Here is a 23069-nt window from a genome sequence, read left to right as displayed (position 1 = left end):
ATTGTGCACAGAACAATAAACTCTATTTGACTTGAAATAGGATAGATATCTTAACTGGAATTTGCAATTAAGTCATATTCATACAGTCACTTGATTTCTCCCCTGCTTTTTGCACTGATCTTAAATCTGTGTCCTTCAATTATGACCCTTCTGCTAAGAGAAACAGTAACTTTTTCAAAAATGCTCATAATTTTGAATATGTCTGTAAAATGCGTCCTTAACCTTCTGCACATCTCTTCTCCTCTGTAACAATAAGTTGCGCTGCCTGGGTTTGGGTACAATACTACAGTTAAACCCTTTCAAAATTGATTGAGTGGCTTCCCTGTATCTGGATTCCATTCAGTCTTTCCCTTGGAAAGCCTTAACTTCTTTGTGAGGTTATCAGATTCTGTCACACACAAAATGCTAGAGGAACTCTAGAGGAAGTTATCTAGAATGCTAGAGGAAAAATCTATGGAAAAAAAGTACACAGTTAATGTTTTGGGCAGATGAAGGGTCTTGGCCCAAAAACATTGACTGTTTATTCTTTACCACTGATGCTGCCTGGCCTGCTGAGTTCCTCCTGCTTTAGGTTTCCAGCATCGGCAGATCTTCTCATGTTTCAGATTCTGCCACCTTCAGTGATCTGTGCAGCTACATCAACACACAAATTGGTGGAGGAACTCAGCAGGTCAGGCAGCATCAATGGAGAGGAACAGACATTCAATGTTTTGGGCTGAGACCTGTCATCGGGCCTCAGTCCAAAATGTCAACTGCCTACACCTCTCCACAGATGCTGCCTGACCAGCTGAGTTCTTCCAGCATTTTGAGTGTGTTACTCTGGATTTCCAGCACCTGCAGAATCTCTTGTGGCACCTAAGTCTTCTGATCTCTCACTCTTCTCATGAACTCTAGCTAATGCTGGATTCAAGTTGAAGTTTATTGTCATTCAGCTGTATACATATATATGGCGAAATGAGACAATGTTCCTTTGGACCAAGGTGCACAACACAGTACATATAACTCACAAACTAAAATTATCCCAAATAAATTGAAAAATAATAAAATATATTCCAGAAGATTGACATCTAGCATAAGGTGAATTCACGACACAAGTTTAAAAAATAAAGAGTATAACACTACCAACGCCTTATAAGTGATGAGACCTGGGTGGTGGCAGGGAATTTGGTAGTCTCATGGCCTAGGGAAAGAAGCTGTATCCCATCTTAACAATATTGTCTAAGGGCTGAGTATTTCCTGCCTAATGACAGGAGATCAAAGAGATTGTTGGATAGATGGGAGGGATGGTCAACAATGCTGAGAGCCCTGCAGTGCTCCTGATAAATATCCTGGATGGGGGGAAGGGAGACCCCGATGATCCTCTCGCCAGTCCTTGCAATCCTTTGTAGGATCCTGTGGTCAGATGCTTTGCAATTCCTGCACCAGGACACTCTCAGTGGTGCTCCTGTAAAATAATTGGTTAGAATGGGGTGGGGGCACTGTTGCTCGCCCCGTTCTCCTCAGGAAGCGGAGACTCCGCTGTGATTTCTTGACTAAAGAAGTGGTGTTGAGGGATCAGGTGAGATTGTCCATTGAGTGCACTCCCGAAACTTGGTGCTCCTAATTCTCTCCACGGCGGAGCCGTATGCATAGTGAGGAGTGGCCAGTCTGCACCTTGCTAAGGTCTGCAATCATCTCTTGTTGCGCTCATGCCATTCTGCAAGATGCTCTTCCTCATATGCAATCTCATCTCCGCTTTTGATGAGGGCATCCACTGCTGTATCATCAGTGAACTTGATAATTCAGTTTGAGCTGGCTCTAACAGTACAGTCATGTGTCAGCAGCGTGAACAACCGCGGGCTGAGCACGCAGCCCTGGGGGGGCGCAGGTGCTCAGCGTTACGGAGTTAGAAATGTTGCTGCCAGCATGGACAGAATGGTCTTTCTGTCAAGAAGTCCAAGATCCAGTTACAGGGAGAGGTGCTGAGACCCAACGAGGACAGCTTACCCACCAGCCCCTAGGAGACGGCTGTTTTGAGTGATGAGCTGACGTCGATAAAGAGCATCTTGGCTTAAGAGGCGCCATTTTCCAGCTGGCTCAGGAAAGAGTAGAGGGCTGAGGCAATGGCATCGTCAGTGGACCAATCTGAGTGATCAGTGGACTGAAGTTCCTGCTGGAAAACTGCAGTAGGAAGTTGGAACTTACTGTAGTGCACAGTTGCTCAAAGCGCACTTCATTATTGTTGAGGTCTGTGCCACTGGATGGTTGTCCTGAAAACAGTCATCATCCTCTTGGATGATGGTGGCTGCCTTGAAGCCTACAGGGACATTGGACTGTTCCTTGCAGATGCTGAAGAAGTTTGTTAGATCCTCGGTTAACTAGGCTACAAGGTCTCCCAGCACCCAGCCATGAATTCTATCAGGTCCCATGGTTAGGGTCTTCCTCACAGTACCTGTGGCCAGACAGAGTGCCTTCTCCTCTGGGGGAGGGGAACTTCCGCACCGGCACACCATTCCATGCATCAAACCATGCGTAAAAGACATTCAGCATATCATGGAGAGAGGCGTCACTGTCACTGACGTTGGAGGGTGGATTTGTAGAGCATTATGGTCTGAATGCCCTGCCATACGTGCCTCGTGTCTCTGGTGTCACAGAAATGGCTGTAAATGAATAATCCCATTTTACTTTTCTGATTGCATAGAAAAGTGGAGCTCTTGTTGACCTGTCTTACTCCCCAAAATGAAGGCAGCATCCCTATCCCTCAGCAGTGCCCAGAACGCTGCTGTCATCTATGGCTTCTGATTTGCCCTCACGGTGACATCCTCAGTGCACTTCTCTAAGTAGCCTGTCACAGATCCTGCATATTCATTGATCTCAGTGTGATGGTCATATTACATGTTCCAGTCTGTGTTTTCAAAACGATCCTGTAATGCTGAGGTTGGTCTCTCTGGCCAGGTCATCATCTCCTCTGGAACAGGTTTGACTTGTTTAATCAGCAGTCTCTACGCAGGAGTGTCAAATTAAGTGTCAAAGTGTCCAATGTGGGGGCAAAGGGCAGCCTTGCGATTACCATGAATGTTGATAAAAAAAACAGGTCTTAACATGTTCTCACCTCTGATAGCAAAGTCAACATGCTGATAGAATTTAGGCAGGACTGTTTTTATTTAAGTTAGCGTGGTTGAATTTTCCAGCGATGAAGAAACCGTTGGGGTGTGTGGCTTGGAGTTCACTGATGGTGCCATAGAGCTCATGTTGCACTTGCGGGGTGGAGGGGGATGTATACGGTACAGCCACAATCACAATGGAGGTGGTTACCGGCCACCCGGGTTCAACTCCCGCCGCAGCCTGTAAGTAGTTTGTACGATCTCCCCTGTGACCGCCTGGGTTTCCTCTGGGTGCTCTGGATTCCTCCCACCGGCCAAAGACGTACCGGTTGGTAGGTTGATTTGTCATTGTTGAACTCTCCCGTGATCATAGGATTCAATCGGAGGATTGCTGGGCAGTTTGGCTCGAAGTGCCCAAAGAGCCTATTCCATGTTGTACCTCAATAGATCAATAAATAAAATTTAAAAACAAGAGAAAATCCTCAGGTGCTCGAAATCCAGGCAACACGCACAAAATGCCGCAGGAACTCAGCAGGCCAGGGCAGCACATCTATGGAAAAGAATACAGTTGACGTTTCGGGCCGAGCCGTTTATCAGGACCAGAAAAAGGATGATGAGTCGGAGTAAGAAGGTGGGGGGAGGGGGAGGGGGGAAGAAATACAAGGTGGAAGGTGAGACCAGGACGGGGAGAGAGCTGAAGTAAAGAGTTGGAAAGTTGATTGGTAGAAGAGATGCAGGGCTGAATAAGTGGGGGATTTGACAGGAGAGGACAGAAGGCCATGGAAGAAAGAAAAGGGGGAGGAGCACCTGAGGGAGGTGATGGGCAGGTAAGGAGATAAGGTGAGAGAGAGAAATGGGAATGAGGAATGATAAAGGGGGGTGGCATTACTGGAAGTTCTAGAAATCGATGTTCATGCCATCAGGTTGGAGGCTATCGAGACAGATTATAAGGTGTTGATAGTAGAGGAGGCCATGGACTGACATGTCGGAATGGGAATGAGAAGTAGAATTTAAAACTGCTTACAGTACACCAAGTGTGGCCAAGAACTCCCCTGGTAAATGGAAGGTCTTGCACTTCACTGTTAAAAACTCTGCCAGAGGTGAACAGTGTGTCTTCACTACCAAAGCATTCACACACCAGTCCTTACTAATTGTACTAATATATCTTGGTAGATACAAAGCCCTGCTCTGCAATGTTAATGTGACATTTAATTTCTTTTTGCTTCTCCATTCAAAATGCATAAATCCATACATCTCTGTATTAACTTCACGAGCGGGGTCGGGCAGCGCTGTGAGGCATGGGGGCCGCCATCTTGCCTGCCCGCCTCGTGCGAAGCATGGGGGCCGCCATCTTGCATGCCCGGATGGGCGCGGCCATCTTTGTCGGCGCCAACATGCCCCGCCCCCTACCCACCGGTGCTTACCGGGCACCAAGACGGCAGTTCAACTCTGGTTTCTGTAACCCTCGACCAAAGCGCCCCACACCAGCTTGCAAGGTCAATGATGGTGGAGGGGCACAGGACTAGCTGCCTGTTTGACACGGGCAGCACTGAGAGTTTTATTGACCTGGACACAGTGCAACGCTGCGGACTCGTGACATGGCCAGTAAGCCAGAGGGTCACCTTGGCTTCTGGGTCGTATTCCACAGACATCCGGGTGGGTTGTGTAGCGACATTGGTGGTGCAGGGCACAGAATATCGGAACTTTGTGCTACTGGTCATGCCTCAACTGTGCGCGCCTGTGCTATTGGGGCTGGACTTCCAGAGCCACCTCGAAAGTGTGACTATGGCATATGACGGGCCCCTCCCACCACTCACTGTCAGGAATCCTCAGTTTGGTGGGACTTCACCATATGCCCCGACACCACTACCACGTCCGTCATAAAAGCCCTGCGCCAGCTCTTCACTCTGTTCGGATATCCCTGCTATATCCACAGTGATAGAGGGTCCTCGTTTATGAGTGACGAGCTGCGCCAGTACCTGCTGGCTAGGGGCATTGCTACTAGTCGGACCATGAGTTATAATCCCCGGGGAAATGGACAGGTGAAGAGGGAGAATGCCACAGTGTGGAAGGCCACACTTTTAGCCCTTAAGTTAAAAGGGTTGCCAGTCTCTCGATGGCAGGAGGTCCTCCCTGAGGCACTCCACTCTATCTGCTCCCTGTTATGTACGTCCACCAATGCCACCCCTCACGAGCGCCTATTCTCTTTTCCCAGGAAGTCCGCCACTGGGACCACCCTACCAGCTTGGCTGACATCCCCAGGGCCAGTGCTGCTCCAGAAACATGTGAGGAGCAATAAATACTCCCCGCTGGTCGAGAGGGTTCACCTTCTACATGCGAACCCCCAGTATGCTTACGTGGTCTTACCTGATGGGCGGGAGGACACGGTCTCCATCCGCAACCTGGCGCCCGCAGGAGCAGCAGACCACTACCCCGAACACTCCACGGTAACTATGAACCCTGTACCTGAGGTGACACCGCGCACACCGAGCCCTACACAGACTCCTCACGAGACTCCCATACCGGGCGTCTTGCACGCGCATATACCAGGCGCCTCGCACACGCATGAGGGATCACTGACGCCTAGTGGGCTGACACCTCCAGTTAGGCCGGAACCAGCACAACCACCGTCTCTGGTGCAATCACCATCAGCACCTGTGCAATCACAGCCGGTGCTACGTAGATTGCAGCGACAGATTCGACCACCTGATAGACTTAGCCTGTAAATATACTTGTCAGAAACTTCGCCCCATGGGGACTCTCTTTTAAAACAAAGGGGGGGTGAATGTGGTGAACTACATATACCTGTCTGGATACGCCCCCTGCTGACTGCTCCTGTGGCCCCTCCCACTGACCGTGGCTCCTCCCACAGACCCCGGTATAAAGGCGATTGAGGCCTGAGCCCGGCCCTCAGTCTCCAGGATGTAGTATGGTGGTCAACTACTGCTTGTTCTTTCTTCCAGTCAATAAAAGCCAATATCTCGCCTCACGTCTCAGAGAGTTATTGATGGTGCATCAGGTAGATACAAAGCCCTGCTCTGCAATGTTAATGTGACATTTAATTTTTTTTTACTTCTCCATTTAAAATGCATAAATCCATACATCTCTGTATTAACTTTCATCAGCCATGTCTTTCTTCATTCATCACTTTAGTCTCCCTGATGCTTTCTTCCTCAATACACATTCACATCTCAAACCATTGAAATAATGGTCTGTCAAACTGGGTCCAATTTCCAGGATTATTCCAAAATGAGTCACAGTCTTGGTACTGGTCACCGGGACACTGTGGTATTTTGGGTATAATTCATACATCAGGCCCAATAACGAGATGTAATGACATTATCATGCCTTAGGAGCCAGGTATTTGTTTCCAATCTGCATTTTATTTTGCGTTGTGTGCTTACTATGGTAGTTAGTCACTTGCGTGGGGGCCTGATAGAAGTGAAAAGTTTTAGTTACGTATTCATTCTCTTGCCTTTGAAGTTCAGTTAGGGCTGGGGTGATACCTTTTTTGTTGACCACTTGAACACCCTTAATTACATTTAAAATCACTTAACTTCCCTTAAGTTAGCTTAATTATATTGAAGAAAGATTAAGTATGTTTAAGATTGTTTATTTTGTTGCATTAGTTTTTTCTTGTTATCATCAGGAAGGAGGTTTAGGTGCCTGAAGGTACACACTCAATGGCTCAGGGGCAGCTTCTTCCCCACTGCCATCCAGAGAGAGTGAGCAGTTTCAAGTTCCTGGGTGTCAAGATCTCTGAGGACCTAACCTGGTCCCAACACATCGATGAAGCTATAAAGAAGGCAAGACAATGACTATACTTCAATAGGAGTTTGAAGAGATTTGGTATGTCAACAAAAACACTCAAAAACTTCTAAAGATGTACCATGGAGAGCATTCTGACAGGCTGCATCACTGACTGGTATGGGGATGGTGGGGTGGGGTGGGGTGGGGGGGGGCTACTGCACAGGATCGAAAGAAGCTGCAGAGGATTGTAAATTTAGTCGGCTCCATCTTGGGTACTAGCCTACAAAGGACCCATGACATTTTCAAGGAATGGTGTCTCAGAAAGGCAGCGTCTATTATTAAGGACCCCCAGCACCCAGGGCATGCCCTTTTCTCATTGTTACCATCAGGTAGGAGGTACAGTGATTCAGGAACAGCTTCTTCTCCTCTGCCTTCAGATTCTTAAATGGACACTACCTCACTTTTTCAATATATATTATTTCTGTTTTGAATGATTTTTAATCCTTCACGACACATGCCAGTGATAATAAACCCGATTCTGATCTGATTCTCACTACTTTTTAAATTTATTTTTGTTTTTGCACTAACTTAGCTATTATATACAATACTTAATGCAATTCAGCTTTTTTCCTATATTTATCATGTATTGTAGTATATTGTACTGTTGCCACAAAGTTAACAAATTCTACAACATATGCCAGTGATATTAAACCAGATTCTGATTCAAGATTGTTTGTTCTGCTAGTTTTTAAAAAATAAAGAATCAAATATATTTTTTGACTTTGGAACCTTGTTGTTACTGGACTGTGTCAAACCACCCGCATGCTTAGACGCTAAGCAGTGCTGGATTGTTCAAGAAGTTAAACACAAGAAAGTCTGCAGATGCTGGAAATCCAAAGCAACACACACGAAATGCTGGAAGAACTCAGCAGGTCGGGCAGATTCTATGAAAATGAACGAGTAATAAAGGGCTGAGACCAGGACTGGGAAGGGCGGGGGGGGGGGGGGGGGGAAGATGCCAGAATAAGAAGGAGAGGAAGGAGGCTAGCTGGAAGGTGATGGGTGAAGTCAGGTGGGTGGGAAAGGTCACGGATGGGATCTGATGGGAGAACAGAGTGGACCACAGGAGAAAGGGAAGGAGGAGGGAACCCAGTAGGATGTAATAGGCAGGTAAGAAGAAGTAAAAGGTCAGAGTGGGGAATAAAGGAAAAAAAGGGAGGGGGCTTTGTTTTTATTGGAAGGAGAAATCAATATTCATGCCAGCAGGTTCAAGGGTATCCAGGTGAAATATAAGGTGTCGCTCCTCCACCCTGAGGGTGGCCTCATCTGGGCACAAGAGGAGCCATGGACCAACACATCGGAACAGGAATGGAAATCAGCCACCGGGAAGACCTTGTGGGGGTGAGGATGCCGTCCCTCAATTACGGTGGGTCTCAACTTCACTACTGTGTTATGTTCCCCAGTCAACTGATGCTACCTTTGTCCGTTTAATTCCATAAGGCAACATACCGGTAAATGCTTTGTGATACTGCTTCGAATTAATTGAAATTCCATACACACAGCACCAACCACAAAACCTTCAACCTTTGAGCATTTCTGAATCGTAGACCTTAGTTTCACCCAGTGACTTAAAAATAGAAAAAAATGAATCCCATGCTTCTTTCCTGTGGTATTTGCTTTATGTTAGATTCCTGCAAACGGATCCAATTATTTGATGGGTGACATTACTGCAGTAACTCTTCCAGTCTGGGCTCATGTGGGTTAAACTCAGGAGAGTGAAGTACAGTTGGCTGACACCCAATAGCTCTGTTCGTGCTGTGCTGGAGTTTGGCTTTTCAGAACAGCTCACTGCAGAGTATGCAGGCAGTGGTCAGACAGTAATTAAAGCAATACGGTGGCTGCCTGTAGGCAGCATGATGGGATGCTCAGCAGAAACAAATCTGCCAAATCAGCAAGAAAACATCTTTCCCTTTGTCCGAATGGTTCTCGGTCCTTGTGCGCTTTTGGGATTAAATCCAGACTCTCAGATTGAATATAAGGAGTAGGAAATTCCCAGAAGTATTGAGGTGACAAGCTGTTGGGAATTAACCCCGATAACCATCCTATCCTACCAGTGTTCATACCCATTTCGTACGTGGTTCGGGGCCAGGCCCAAGAGGCTTTACTGCACCGAGCATGCGTCAGTGGTTTTGTCATCACCCATTCAGAATGCTGCCAGATGTTTACATCTGACAAGGCAGAAGCTGCACACAGTCGTCATTCTCTGGTGCCAGTGAAGGATCCTGCCTGAAACTCTTTGCACGGCATGATGCTCCACAAACAACACGAGGCTCTTTTTAAAGCATCGCCTCAGCATATCCCTTTATTTTTAAATGGTTATCTCTGCTTTTCTGCTTTGTCTGCTGTAAGGACCGGATTGAAGTCATGGCAACTTGGCACTCAGGGAGATCAATCCACCCCCTGAGCCTCTCATAGAAAAATACAGTTATGTTTGTAACCACATACCTGCTTTTTGTCAGTAATTCTGAAAGATTCCTATCCCAACATCAGTCCAAACCTTACTGTAGCCATTTAAAAACTAGGCACACACTGCCTTTTCTGGGAGAGTGTTCCTGGTGCCAGTAATTCTCTGAAGGGCACGTTCTTCCTCTTCCTGCTAGACAGAATTTGAATCTGTGATCTCTGTTAAATAATCCGCTCACCAGAGGGAACAGGCTTTTCCGCCTACACCATCACCATTTTGAAAATCTTTTGAGTTCAGTTTTAACTTATCCTACTCTGTATGAAGGAAACTAATCCCAACCTCTGTGACGTAGCTGAAATCCTTGGTTCGTCTTTGGTTCAGGACATGGGGTGAAGAATAAGCACTGGGCTGAATTCAAAAAACAAATAAGATGGGGTACCACAGAAAGGCAGAGAAAGGGGAACTATGTTGAGGGATATGAAGGCAAAGATGATTAAGCCAATTTAATGAGATACAGAGCTGAAAAGTAAATGGGATGGATACTTAGGGGGAACTCAGACATAACGTAGCAGAAGACTGAAGCTACAACATCCTAAGTTTGAGGTGTGCACAGGTAAACGGATGAGTCAAGCTTTGGGTTGGTCTAGTGTTATTGCAACTGTGCAGCCATGGGGCAAGCAGAAAGCAATGCAGAGTATGAAGACAAAGGAAGAAACCCATGCCAGGATCTCTCAGTGTACCTAAGTCCACCTCAGTACAGATGTCCTGAGGAACCACTTGCAATATTAATGAGGTAAAGATTGTTGATCCACATGTAACCAATTACACCCAGGAGTTACTACCAAGATGTAAAGAAGGGAGACTGAGGAAAGAGTCGATGGAGCTGGCAAAGAATATCATTGGAAAAATTGTCACTGGAGTTAATGGAATATCGTCAGTTTCACAGGAATGAGTAATGCTGGGATCAGGTAATGCCATGGAAGTCATGCATAGAGTCTGGGAAATGGAAGAGATACTGGTGAGTGCAGCATTTATGGTGGAGGAGAGGAAACTTTCTTAGACATCATCTCTCATCCCATCTTCCCACTCCCTCACAGAGAGGAAGTTCCTCTTGTCCTTATCTACTGTCCCATGAGCCTCCATCTCTACAACATTACTTTCTGCAACTTCTGCCATCTTCAACAGGATCCTACTATCAAACATATCTTTACCTCCCCCCTCCAACTCTCCACTTTCCACAGGAATCTTTCTGTGATTCTCTTGTTCATTTATCCCTCCCACTAATCTCCCTCCTGGCACTTATCTCTGCAAATGGAAGAAGTGCTACACCTGCCATTTCACCTCCTCCCTCACCTCCATTCAGGGCCCCAAACAGTCCTTCCAAGTGAGGCAAAACTTCACCTGTAAGTCTGTTGGTCCAGCTTACTTTATCCGGAGCTCCAGATGTGGCCTCTTCTACATTGGTGACACCCGACGTAAACTGGGGGTCCATTTTGAAGGACCTTCACTCCATCCTTAACGAGCAGGATTTCCCAGTAGTCAACCATTTTAATTCCAATCCTCACTGCCATTCCGACACGTCAGTCCATGGGCTCTTCTACCACCACAAGGAGGCCAATCTCAGGTCAGAGGAGCAACGCCTTATGTTCCGTCTTGTTAGCCTCCAACCCGACGGCATGAACACCAACTTTGCTAACTTCTGATAATTTTCCCCATCCCCTTTCCCTCTTCTTCCATTCCCCATTCTGGCTCCCCTCTTGCTCGTTCTCACCTGCCTATCACCTTCCCGTGGGGGCCCTCTTTTTCCCATTTCTCCCATGGTCCACTCTCCTCTCGTATCAGATTCCCCCTTCTTCTTTTGCCATTTACCTTTTCCACCTATCACCTCCCAACTCACTGCTTCTCATGCCATCCCCTCCCCCACCCACCTGACTTCACCTATCTACTTCTAGCTTGTACTTCTGCCCTTGCCCCCCCCTCCCAACTTACTCTGGCTTCTTCCCCCTTCCTTTCCAGTCCCATTGAAGGGTCTTGGCCTGAAACATCAATAGTTTATTACTTTCCATGGTTGCGGCCTGACCTGCTGAATTCCTCCAGCATTTTGTGTGTGTTGCCCTGGAGTTCCAGCATCAGCAGAAACTCTTGTGTTTACAATTTCACAACATATGTTTGCGATAATAAACCAGACTCTGATTCTGATTCTGGCATCACGTTCAATGGAGATATTGTGGGCCGAAGAATTTGTTCCCGTGCTATGCTGCACTCTTCTGTGCACAATACTTGAGGAATGGGGGTGCAAGAAGTTTGATAACGGAGTTTAATTTTAGGGAATGGCTCAGAGTAGGAAATAATAATGCAGACAAATTTAGAAATTAGACAAAATGGACAAACATTTTATCAGCAGATGCATTCAGGAAAGGGAGGGTTCCGATTATATTATGGAGGTGGAAGTATTTGTTCTTAGTGTTGCCAAGGATATATAACCATATAACAATTACAGTTTACTCTCACCTAGTCCCACCGACCTGCACTCAGCCCATAACCCTCCATTCCTTTCCTGTCCATATACCTAACCAATTTTACTTTAAATGACATTATCGAACCTGCCGCTACCACTTTACTGGAAGCTCGTTCCACACAGCTACCACTCTGTGAGTAAAGAAGTTCCCCCTCGTGTTACCCCTAAACTTTTGCCCCTATCTCTCAACTCATGTCCTCTTGTTTGAATCTCCCCTACTCTCAATGGAAAAAGCCTATCTATCCCCCTCATAATTTTAAATACCTCTATCAAGTCCCCCCTCAACCTTCTATGCTCCAAAGAATAAAGACCTAACTTGTTCAACCTTTCTCTGTAACTTAGGTGCTGAAACCCAGGTAACATTCTAGTAAATCTTCTCTGTACTGTCTCTATTTTGTTGACATCTTTCCTATAATTCGTTGACCAGAATTGTACACAATACTCCAAATTTGGCCTTACCAATGCCTTGTAACATTGCATCCCAACTCCTATACTCAATATATTGTGCAAAAATCTCAAGTTTTCAAACAGCAGTCTGAATCAATAACAAGTTGACAAATTACAATTAAAAGAAAACTACAAACTTTACAGGACTAAAGGAAAAATACCAATATGACTAATATATTTCTGGAACTTAGAATGTGAATTGAAGCTTCTGAAATTCCATTCTAAATTGAAATATTAATCCATTTTGTTCCAAAGGAAACTGTGATAAACCACACACAGATATGAATCTTAAAATTTAATCATAGGGGAAAGGATGTTATTCAAGCTTATAAAACATGAAGGCAGAACCAAATCAGAGTTACAAAATAAAACAGAAAAGTATGAAATTACATTAAAGTCAAAAAGGTTAAAATTAAAATGGGCACTGTGAAGAATGTAAGTAGCATAAAGAAAAATTGATGATTGGAATAAATTTCCAGATAGGGTGATGAAGGAGGTGTTAAAATGCGCCAGATGACAGTCATCCAGAAATAAAAATTATAATGTTGTGGAAAGATTCAGCAGGTCAGGTAGCATCTGCGGAAAGAGAAACAGCTAATGTTTCAGATCTGAGACCTTTCATTGGGCCACTGAACTGCTTCTCCTTCCATGGATGCTGCTCGATCTGCTGAATCTGCTGAATTATTTTTAATTTTTTTTAAATTTGTATTTAATTTCCAGCATTTTCAGTTTTGTTTTTGACTGACAGAAAGCAAGAGCAGGGGGAGTGATGAATGTGATTTGTATTCCTTTCATTGTTATGCTCGAAAGCAGGGGTCCATGGACCCCTTCCTTAACGTGATTGGTCCATGGCATAAAAAAGATTGGGAACCCCTGCTCTAAAGCAAGTGAAACACTTTTGTCATCTTTCTCTTCGGGGCTTCCTCTGAAAATGCTCTGTGCATTACTGGTTCTGGGGTGCCTAATTGCAACTCGAGCAATAGCAGTACTCTCAATGGATACGATTAAATATTTCTGTTTCAGCCTGTTGCAGCTAAAAAGCACAATTGCTTCCAAGATCAGTACAGACAACAAAGATGTCTTAATGCGTTTGAATGAACTATCGCTGCTTAAAACTGACAGAAACAACACAGTTTGTGGTCGGAAGGGCCCAGGGAAAAATTCTTGGAGAAAGCGTGGGCGAAGATCAGGATTACAAGCGTGTTTAAGGAAACCGGGTTTTAAACTCCTTACACCGACAATCTTGCAGTCTCTGGTGAATAAAATCGATGATCTCAGACCCACGGTGCTGAATCAGAGGGACATTAGGACCACGTGTCCTTTGTTTCACGGAATCCTGGTTAACCCCTTCTGTACCGGATGCAGCGATTCAGATCGATGGGTTTGCTATACACCGTCAGGATAGATCTATAGAGTCTCTCAAGAGCAGAGGTGGAGGAGTATGCCTCATGATCAACTCTTACACCCTCACTTCGGGAAGTCTGATCAGCTGGCTGTACTTCTACTGCCTGAGTATAGGCAGAGACTGAAGACTGCAGCACCAGTAGTAGCGAGGACCAAAAAGGTTTGGATAAGGGAAGCACAGGAGCGCCTACAGGACTGCTTTGAATCAGTGGACTGGACCGTATTCAGAGATTCATCTTCAAATCCGGATGAGTATGCTGCAGTTGTTACCAACTTCATTAAAATCTGTGCGGATGAGTGTGTGCCCACAAAGACATACTCACATCGACAGTGATGAAATGCTTTGAGAGGCTGGTTATGACTAGACTGAACTCCTGCCTCAGCAAGGACCTGGACCCATTGCAATTTGTCATTTGTCACAATAGGTCAATGGCAGACATAATCTCCATGGTTCTTCAAGCAGCTTTAGACCACATAGACAACCCAAACACCAACATCAGGATGCTGTCCATCGACTAAAGCTCAGCATTTAATACCATCATTCCCACAATCCTCATTGAGAAGTTGCAGAACCTGGGCCTCTGTACCTCCCTCTGAAATGACTGTGTGGCTAGGCATAGCTCAAATACTATCTACAAATTTGCTGATGATACAACCATAGTTGGTAGAAACTCAGGTGGTGACGAGAGGGAGTGTAGGAGTGAGACATGTCAACTAGTGGAATGGTGCCACAGCACCAATGTCAGAAAGACAGAAGAGCTGACTGTGGACTTCAGGAAAGGTAAGACAAAGGAACACATAACAATCCTTATACAGGGATGAGAAGCTGAGAGAGTGAGCAGCTTCAAGTTCCTGGGTGTCAAGATCTCTGAGGATCTAACCTGGTCCCAACACATTGATGTAGTCATAAAGAAGGCAAGTTAGTGGCTATACTTTATTAGGAGTTTGAAGCAATTTGGCATGTCAACAAATACACTCAAAAACTTCTATAGTTGTACCGTGGAGAGCATTCTGACAGGCTGCATCACTGTCTGGTATGGAGGGGCTACTGCACAGGACCGAAAGAAGCTGCAGAAAGTTGTAAATCTAGTCAGCTCCATCTTGGGCACTAACCTACAAAGTACACGGGACATCTTTAGGGAACAATGTCTCAGAAAGGCAGTGTCCATTATTAAGGATCTGCAGCACCCAGGGCATGCCCTTTTCTCACTGATACCATCAGGTAGGAGATATAGAAGCCTGAAGGCACACACTCAGCGATTCAGGAACAGCTTCTTCCCCTCTGCCATCCGATTCATGAATGGACTTTGAGCTTTGGACACTACATCACTTTTTTAAATATACCATATTTCTGCTTTTGCCCATTTTTAAATAATCTATTCAATATGTGTAATTTATTTGTTCATTTATTATTATGTTTTATTTTATTCATTTTTTTCCCAGATTCTGCTAGATTATGTATTGCATTGAACTGCTGCTGCTAAGTTAACAAATTTCACGTCACTTGCCGGTGATAATAAACCTGATTCTGATTCTGGATCAGGTTATTACACCAGAAGGTTGAACAATGCTGTTATTCTTGATCATGTGGAAAATGGTTCTTTGTTGAGATGTTTTTAAATTAGCTGTGCTGCAATCCTCCATTATGATCAGCTCCTGTGAAATTGAAATCTGGTTATATTTTCTTTCCTCCCTCATCACTCCACCCTCCATCCCTCCTTATATTCAACTCCACTGACGTCCTACTCACATTGCTATCCTGCACAATAATTTCACACACACCCATCCTGTACTCAATGAGGTAGCTTCTCAAGAGAAAATTGTTTCCTGCAATGATTGATTTCTGACCGAACACGTTTACAAACAGCCTAACCTTAACTCCTCCCAACTTTTCCCAGAAGGCAACGTTGTTAATCTCAGCCAGCTGGTCTATGGGAGGTCCTTGGCTTGACCTGTATCTCCATGGTCAGAGTAAGTGAAGGACAGCAAGCCCTTGCCTTTGAGACTATCATGAACTTGGACCGTCCTCAAAACAAGGGGTGATATTGCAAAAGTTGAAAGGGGCAGTAAGTCGACAGCACAAAATGCAAAGGAACCGAAGACTTCTCAGGGCCATCAGTCACAACTGCCCTCCACTTCTCAAAGGACAGAAACAGATGTCAACCAGAAGACTTACAGAACAACAATATTTATTTTGGCAATAAAACAAATGTTCTTCACCACTTGCTTCCAAAAAAAAATCATAACTTCAGTGCACACAAAAAAGCCGAGACTGCCCATGTTATTTTGCTGATAGCTGCTTCATGACCTCACTTGCCTTTCTTATTCCAATACTTTCCTTTTCCTATTGTCTTTCTAATTTGTGTGTTAGGGTCCAGGGATCATTGGTAAGGCCACTACTTATTCCCCTTCCCTAACGGTCCTTGAGAAGGTAGTGGTGAGTTTTTCCTTGAACAGGCACAGCCCTTCTAGCAAAGGTATATCCACAGTGCTCCTGGGGATAGAGTTTCAGTGGTGTATTTCCAAACCAGAGGGTGTGTGACCTGGAGCAGAAACAGTGGATGGTGGTGTCACCACATTGCACATGTATACACTCTGGCCACTGTGCACTGGTTATGGGGGGTGGCGACTGCATGTTAGGGTATACAGTATTTAAAGCAGCGGTTAGTAGGTTCCTGAATAGTCAGACTGTCCAAGGTTATAGGGAGAAGGCAGGAGAATAGGGATGAGAGGGATAATATATAAGCCATGATGGATTGGTGAAGCAGACTCGATGGACGGTATGGTCTAATTCTTCCCCAACATCTTATGGACTTATGGTCTTAAATGTGCACTAACAGTTCAGGTCATAAAGTGGATTGTCTCTGGTATTTCTGTCATATTTTAATAACAATGTAATTTATTATCTAGCCATACCTATAAAGACTTGCTTGAATAAGATCAAGGTAAAAAGTAGATTTATTATCAAAGTACATGTATGTCACCATATACAACCCTGAGATTCATTTTGTTGTGGGCATACTCAGTAAATTCAATAGCCACAATAGAATCAATGGAAGACTGCACCCAACAAGGCAGACAACCAGTGTGCAAAAGACACCAAACCGTGCAAATAGCAAATAAAAAAAATAACAATAATAATGAAAATAATAAATAAGCAATACATGTCGAGAACGTGAGATGAAGAAATCTTGAAAGTGAAACCATAGGTTATGAGAACAGATCAGTGATGGGGCAAGTGAAATTGAATGATGTTATATCCTCTGGTTCCAGAGCCTGATGATAGAGGGATAAGAACTGTTCACGAACATGGTCGTGTGAGTCTTGAGGCTCCTGTACCTTCTTCCTAATGGTAGCATCAAGAAGAAAGCATGACCTTGGTGGTGGGGGTCCCTGATGATGGATGATGCTTTCCTGCAACAACGCACCAAGTAGATGTGCTTAATAGTTGGGAGGACAATACACGTGATGGACAGGGCCATATGCACTACTTTTTGTAGGATTTTCCGTTCAAGGGCATTGGTGTTTTCATACCAGGCTGTAATGCAGCCAGTCAATATAATCTCCGACAAACATCTATAGAAGTAGTATGCTGTGTTTTCTTCAAAATTGCACTTACACACTGGGCACAGGACAGGTCCTCTGAAATGATAATGTGGAGGAATTTAAAGTTGATGACCAATAATCTTCCAAGTGTACTGGCTCATGGATCTCTGGTTTCCTCCTCCTGAAGTCAATAATCAGCTCCTTGGTCTTGCTGACATCGAGTAAGAGGTTGTTGCTGTGGCAACGCTCAGCCAGATTTTCTATCTCCCTCCTATATGCTGTTTTGTCACCACCTTTGTTTCAGCCAACCACAGTCATCAGTGTATGGCATTGAGGGATGACCTGTACAAGTGGGAAGGGCTGCACTTGAACTGGAGGGAAACCAATATCCTGGGAGGGAGGTTTGCTAATACTATTGGGGAGGGTTTAAACTAGATTTGCAGGGGTTTGGGAACTGAAGTGAAGAGGCAGAGGATGGGGAGGTTGGAGCACAGGTAGAGATGGCTTGTGGGGAGTTTGTGAGGAAGGATAGACAGATGTTAGAGCAAAGATTGACTTAGCCTGATGGTTTGAGATGTGTCTAGTTTAATGCAAGGAATATCTAAAACAAGGCAGGTGAACTTGGAGCATGGATCAACATGTAGAACTATGACGTTGTGGCCATTACAGAGACTTGGATGTCTCAGGAGCGAGAATGGCTGCCGAGTGTGCCAGACTTTAGATGTTTCAAAAAGAACAGAGAGGGAGGCAAAAGAGGTGGGAGTGTGACATTGCTAATCAGGGATAGTGACACAGCTGCAGAAAAGGAGGAAGTCATGGAGGGATGGTCTACTGAGTCAGTGTGGGTGGAAATCAGAAACAGGAAAGGGGTCAGTAACTCTACTGGGTGTTTTTTATAGACCCCCCAATAGTAACAGAGATATCAAGCAGAATAGGGAGGCAGATTTGGGAACAGTACAATAATAATAGGGTTGTTGTGATGGGAGATTTTAACTTTCCTAATATTGATTGGCATCTCCTTAGTGCAAGGGGTTTAGATGTGGTGGAGTTTGTTAGGTGTGTTCAGGAAGGTTTCCTGACACAATATGTAGATAAGCGAACTAGAGGAGAGGTTGTACTTGATCTGGTATTATAGACAATAGACAATAGGTGCAGAAGAAGACCATTCGGCCCTTCGAGCCTGCACCACCATTTTGAGATCATGGCTGATCAATTACTATCAATACCCGGTTCCTGCCTTGTCCCCATATCCCTTGATTCCCCTATCCATAAGATACCTATCTAGCTCCTTCTTGAAAGCATCCGGAGAATTGGCCTCCACTACCTTCTGAGGCAGTGCATTCCAGACCCCCACAACTCTCTGGGAGAAGAAGTTTTTCCTTAACTCTGTCCTAAATGACCTACCCCTTATTCTCAAACCATGCCCTTTGGTACTGGACTCTCCCAGCATCTGGAACATATTTCCTGCCTCTATCTTGTCCAATCCCTTAATAATCTTATATGTTTCAATCAGATCCCCTCTCAATCTCCTTAATTCCAGCGTGTACAAGCCCAGTCTCTCTAACCTCTCTGTGTAAGACAGTCCAGACATCCCAGGAATTAACCTCGTGAATCTACGCTGCACTTCCTCTACAGCCAGGATGTCCTTCCTTAACCCTGGAGACCAAAACTGTACACAATACTCCAGGTGTGGTCTCACCAGCGCTCTGTACAAATGCAAGAGGATTTCCTTGCTCTTGTACTCAATTCCCTTTGTAATAAAGGCCAACATTCCATTAGCCTTCTTCACTGCCTGCTGCACTTGCTCATTCGCCTTCAGTGACTGATGAACAAGGACTCCGAGATCACTTTGTATTTCTCCCTTACCCAACTCTACACCATTCAGATAATAATCTGCCTTCCTGTTCTTACTCCCAAAGTGGATAACCTCACACTTATTCACATTAAACACCATCTGCCAAGTATCTGCCCACTCACCCAGCCTATCCAAGTCACCCTGAATTCTCCTGACATCCTCATCACATGTCACACTGCCACCCAGCTTAGTATCATTGGGTAGTAGTATTGGGAAGTGAAGCTGGTCAGCTGTCAGATCTCTTGGTGGGAGAGCATTTTGGAGGTAGTGACTACAATTCTGATCTCCTTTACCATAGTGCCAGAGAGCGGCAGGAGCAGACAATTTGGGAAAACCTTTAATTGGGGTAGGGAGAAATATGATGTTATTAGGCAGGAACTTGGGAGCATAAATTGGGAGCAGATGTTCTCAGGGAAATGCATGGCAGAAATGTGGCAAATGTTCAGGGAACATTTGCATGGTGTTCTGCATAGGTACGTTCCACTGAGACAGGGAAAGGATGGTAGGGTTAAAGAGCCATGGTGTACAAAAGATGTAGAAAATCTAGTTCAGAAGAAAAGCTTACGAAAGGTTCAAGAAACTAGATACGGTTAGAGCTCTAGAAAATTAAAAGGTTGCTATGAAGGAGCTTAAGAATGAAATTAGGAGAGACAGAAGTGGCCATGAGAAGGCCTTGGTGAGCAGGAGTAAGGAAAACCCCAAGGTATTTTACAAGCACATGAAGAGCACAAGGGAGAGCTGTGTGAGAATAGGACCAATCAATCAGGTTGCAATAGTGGAAATGCTTGCATAGAGTCGGAGGAGGTAGTGGAGGTACTTAATGAATACTTTGCCCGCAATGTGCTGTAAATTTCTATGTTCTATGTTTAGTATTTGTCCAGGTACCCCATTTGGGCTGGATGCTTTCCGTGGGTTCACCCTCCTGAAGGATCCTCTCCCGTCACCCTCAGGGACTGAACTCGCAGGGTCACTGGGGGCTATGGGAGCTTGCGATGGTTCCTCCATGTTCTGATGGTTGAAGTGAGCAGAGAAGGCTCATTTGGAAGTGAAGCCCCATTGTCACCTACGTCACTTGATTTCACTTTGTAAGAGGTGATATCATTCAAGCCTTGTCACAGCTGTTGAGTGTCTTTCAGTGGTTCCAGTTAAAAAGACGAACAAGATGATTGGTATTGTCAAAAAACACAAAGGATTAAGTTACAGGAAGATAAAAAAAAAACAGTTCTTGGTTTTGACAAAAGGAATTCTGATTAAAAATGTAATCAAATCCCAAGTAAATTGAACAAGAAACACTCACAGGAATATTTGACTGCATCATTCAGGACAGCTCCCAGATGACCTGATATCAACTACAATGGCAGCTGTTAATAATGCAGGATTCAGAGAGAGTCAGGCAGAGAAAATTAAATTCAGATTAGCTAAATTAAAGTTAAATCTAGGGATTTAAATTCAAAAGCTACAACAGACTGTTTCATGGATTAATTTTCAAGGGATGGAATTCTAAACAAAGACCAAAGTCTTGTAGGGATTCATTCTCAACTAGAGGATTAGGGGAAAAGCCTGTCCCAGTATTCACTGAGATCATACCTTCACTGCACACCCCTCAACAATCTCTGAAAATTGCAAACATGAGCGTTAGAAGCCATCACTGTAAATCAAAGATTAGAAGAGGAGAAAAACTCAGGAAAATGATCATCAAATGAAGTGATACTGAGCAAAGGGATGGATCTGAATTGATGTACCTCCAGGTCTAGAAAGACTTCATGTTTGTTCTTAAACAGGACCAGTGAGATAGTCGATGCACTGGTTTTAAGCTTAAAAGTTCATTAAGATTCTAGGAAGGTTCATGAGATTGGGAAATTTCAAATTCATTTCAAAGATTAAAAAGCAAAGTACTAAATTTGATGATATAATGTAGGTAAGCAAGTAAATTGTAAAGAGAATACAAGGAGGCTGCAAAGAATATACATAGTTAAGTGAGAGCACAAGAACCGGTAAATGGAGTTTAATGTGGGAAAATGTGAAAGAGGAGAATTTTAACAAATTCTCGAAATGGTGAAAGGCTGCACGGCTCAGAGTTAGAGGAATCTGAGAGTTTCATGTTTACAAAAAGCTTATATGTAGGTGCAACATTTAATCAGCAAAGCTGACAGAATGTTGTTTATTACTACAGGGATTGAATATGCAAGTAGGTAGATTATGCTTCATTTTTATAGGGCAATGGTGAGACTACTAGAGTACTGGGTATTATATTAGTTTCCTTTCTTAAATATTCCTGCTGTGTTGGAAGCAATTTAAAAGAGTTTTGTTAGACTAATACTTTGAATGGGCTGGTTGTCTTATGAGGAAATGTTGAACAGGTTTCATATATTTAATCTTTTATTTATTTATTTACATACATATGCGTCCGATTGAATTTAGAAGGGTGAAACGCGTAACATTATGACAAATCGTTTGGGAAAGGGAATGTTTGAAATATTTGATTTCTGTGCCCCTGATTTGCTTTGTGGTGTTGTTTGTTAAGGAGAAACACAGATGATCTTTGTTTGAAAACTGAAATTTCAGCTCTAGTGCTATAAAATTATCAGGGAACATAGGGTAATATTTAAAGTCATTAGTGAAATAATTACTTTGTGCAGAGGTTGTCATAAGATTGAAACTGTCTGGGATTAATTGTTGGCATTAGCTACTAATGATGGTAAAATACAAAACTGAAAATGGTGGAAACACTCACCAAGTCAGGCAGAATCTGTGGAAGCATCAACATTTTGGGCCTGGGATCAGAAACTTTCATTGAACATAGAACAGTATAGCAACGTAGAACAACATAGAGCAGTAAGTACACATCCTTCTGGTCCAGGATGTTGTGCCAACTTTTTAACCTGCTGCAAGATCAATCTAACCCTTCCCTCCTAGATAACACTTCATTTTTCTATCATCCATATGCCTATCCAAGAGTCTTTAATGTATTTGCTCTACCGACATCCCGGGCAGTGCATTCCGTGTATCCAGTGTGGTTTGTGTAAACAAAACATGCATGACTTAAAATTTTACACTTTATCCCCTGATAATTTTGTAACACTAGAGCTGAAATTTCCAATCACCTTAAAACTCTGCCCCTTCATATTAGCCATTTCTGCCCTGGGAAAAAGGCCTAGGAGGCCATTCTATCAATGCCTCTTATGATCTTATATATCTCTGTCAACTCACCTCTCATCTCCCTTCCCTCCAAACAGAAAAAGCACTAGGTTATTCAGCCTTTCCTCATAAGACATGTTGTCTAATCCAGTTCTTTCATGTGATCTAAAATGGTAACTTTACAGATTCAGTTATATTTGTCACATGTACACTGAAACATACAGTGCAATGTATCATTTGTGTTAACAACCAATACACCCAAGGACGTGCTGGGGACAGCTGCCAGTGTCACCACATGTACTGGCACCAAGAGTTTGCCCAGAGATTCCACCAGACCTGTCTATCATTTTCTGTTTTCATTTTGGCTTTCCAGCATTTGCAATTGTTAAATTGTCAATGAAAGGGGCAAAGGGGGGTATATGGATTAATACCACAGTCATGATCTCAGTCAATGGCAGGAAAGACTGAAGGTGCTAAATTATCCTCCCATCACTGTGAAAGGCAGGGTGAGATTATAACCCACTATATCTGCAGGGCATTATAATCTACTCTTAGGTGAAAGGCTGAAAACAAAAAAACTAGCTCATTGTCACCTTCTTAAGGACAGTTAGAGACAGGCAGTAAATGTTGGTCTTGTTGGCAAAGCCTAGATGCCAAGAATGAACATAAAACATGTTATCAAATCTGTGGTGGCCCTTTAGGTACCAACCTGCCTTTGGTACAACTCAAATCCAGCTCAAGGACTTTTAGAATCTGAACTTATTGTTACTTAATAGTATAGACCAATGACATGGATTAATAGAGTTTCATTTATCAACATTACAAAAATGTATAGGTTTTCCTTTAATATTGAAACTCATATAC

General features: G+C 43.9%; 1 protein-coding gene across 2 annotated transcripts in view; it reads right to left on the bottom strand.

The window, feature by feature from the left end:
- LOC140734677 (anthrax toxin receptor 1-like) overlaps positions 1 to 23069 on the bottom strand; it is a 258361-nt gene that overhangs the window by 5669 nt on the left and 229623 nt on the right. The window lies entirely within an intron of this gene.

The sequence above is a fragment of the Hemitrygon akajei genome, chromosome 1 (assembly GCF_048418815.1).
Source record: "Hemitrygon akajei chromosome 1, sHemAka1.3, whole genome shotgun sequence".
NCBI lineage: Eukaryota > Metazoa > Chordata > Chondrichthyes > Myliobatiformes > Dasyatidae > Hemitrygon > Hemitrygon akajei.
This window is presented reverse-complemented; position numbering and strand designations above follow the sequence as displayed.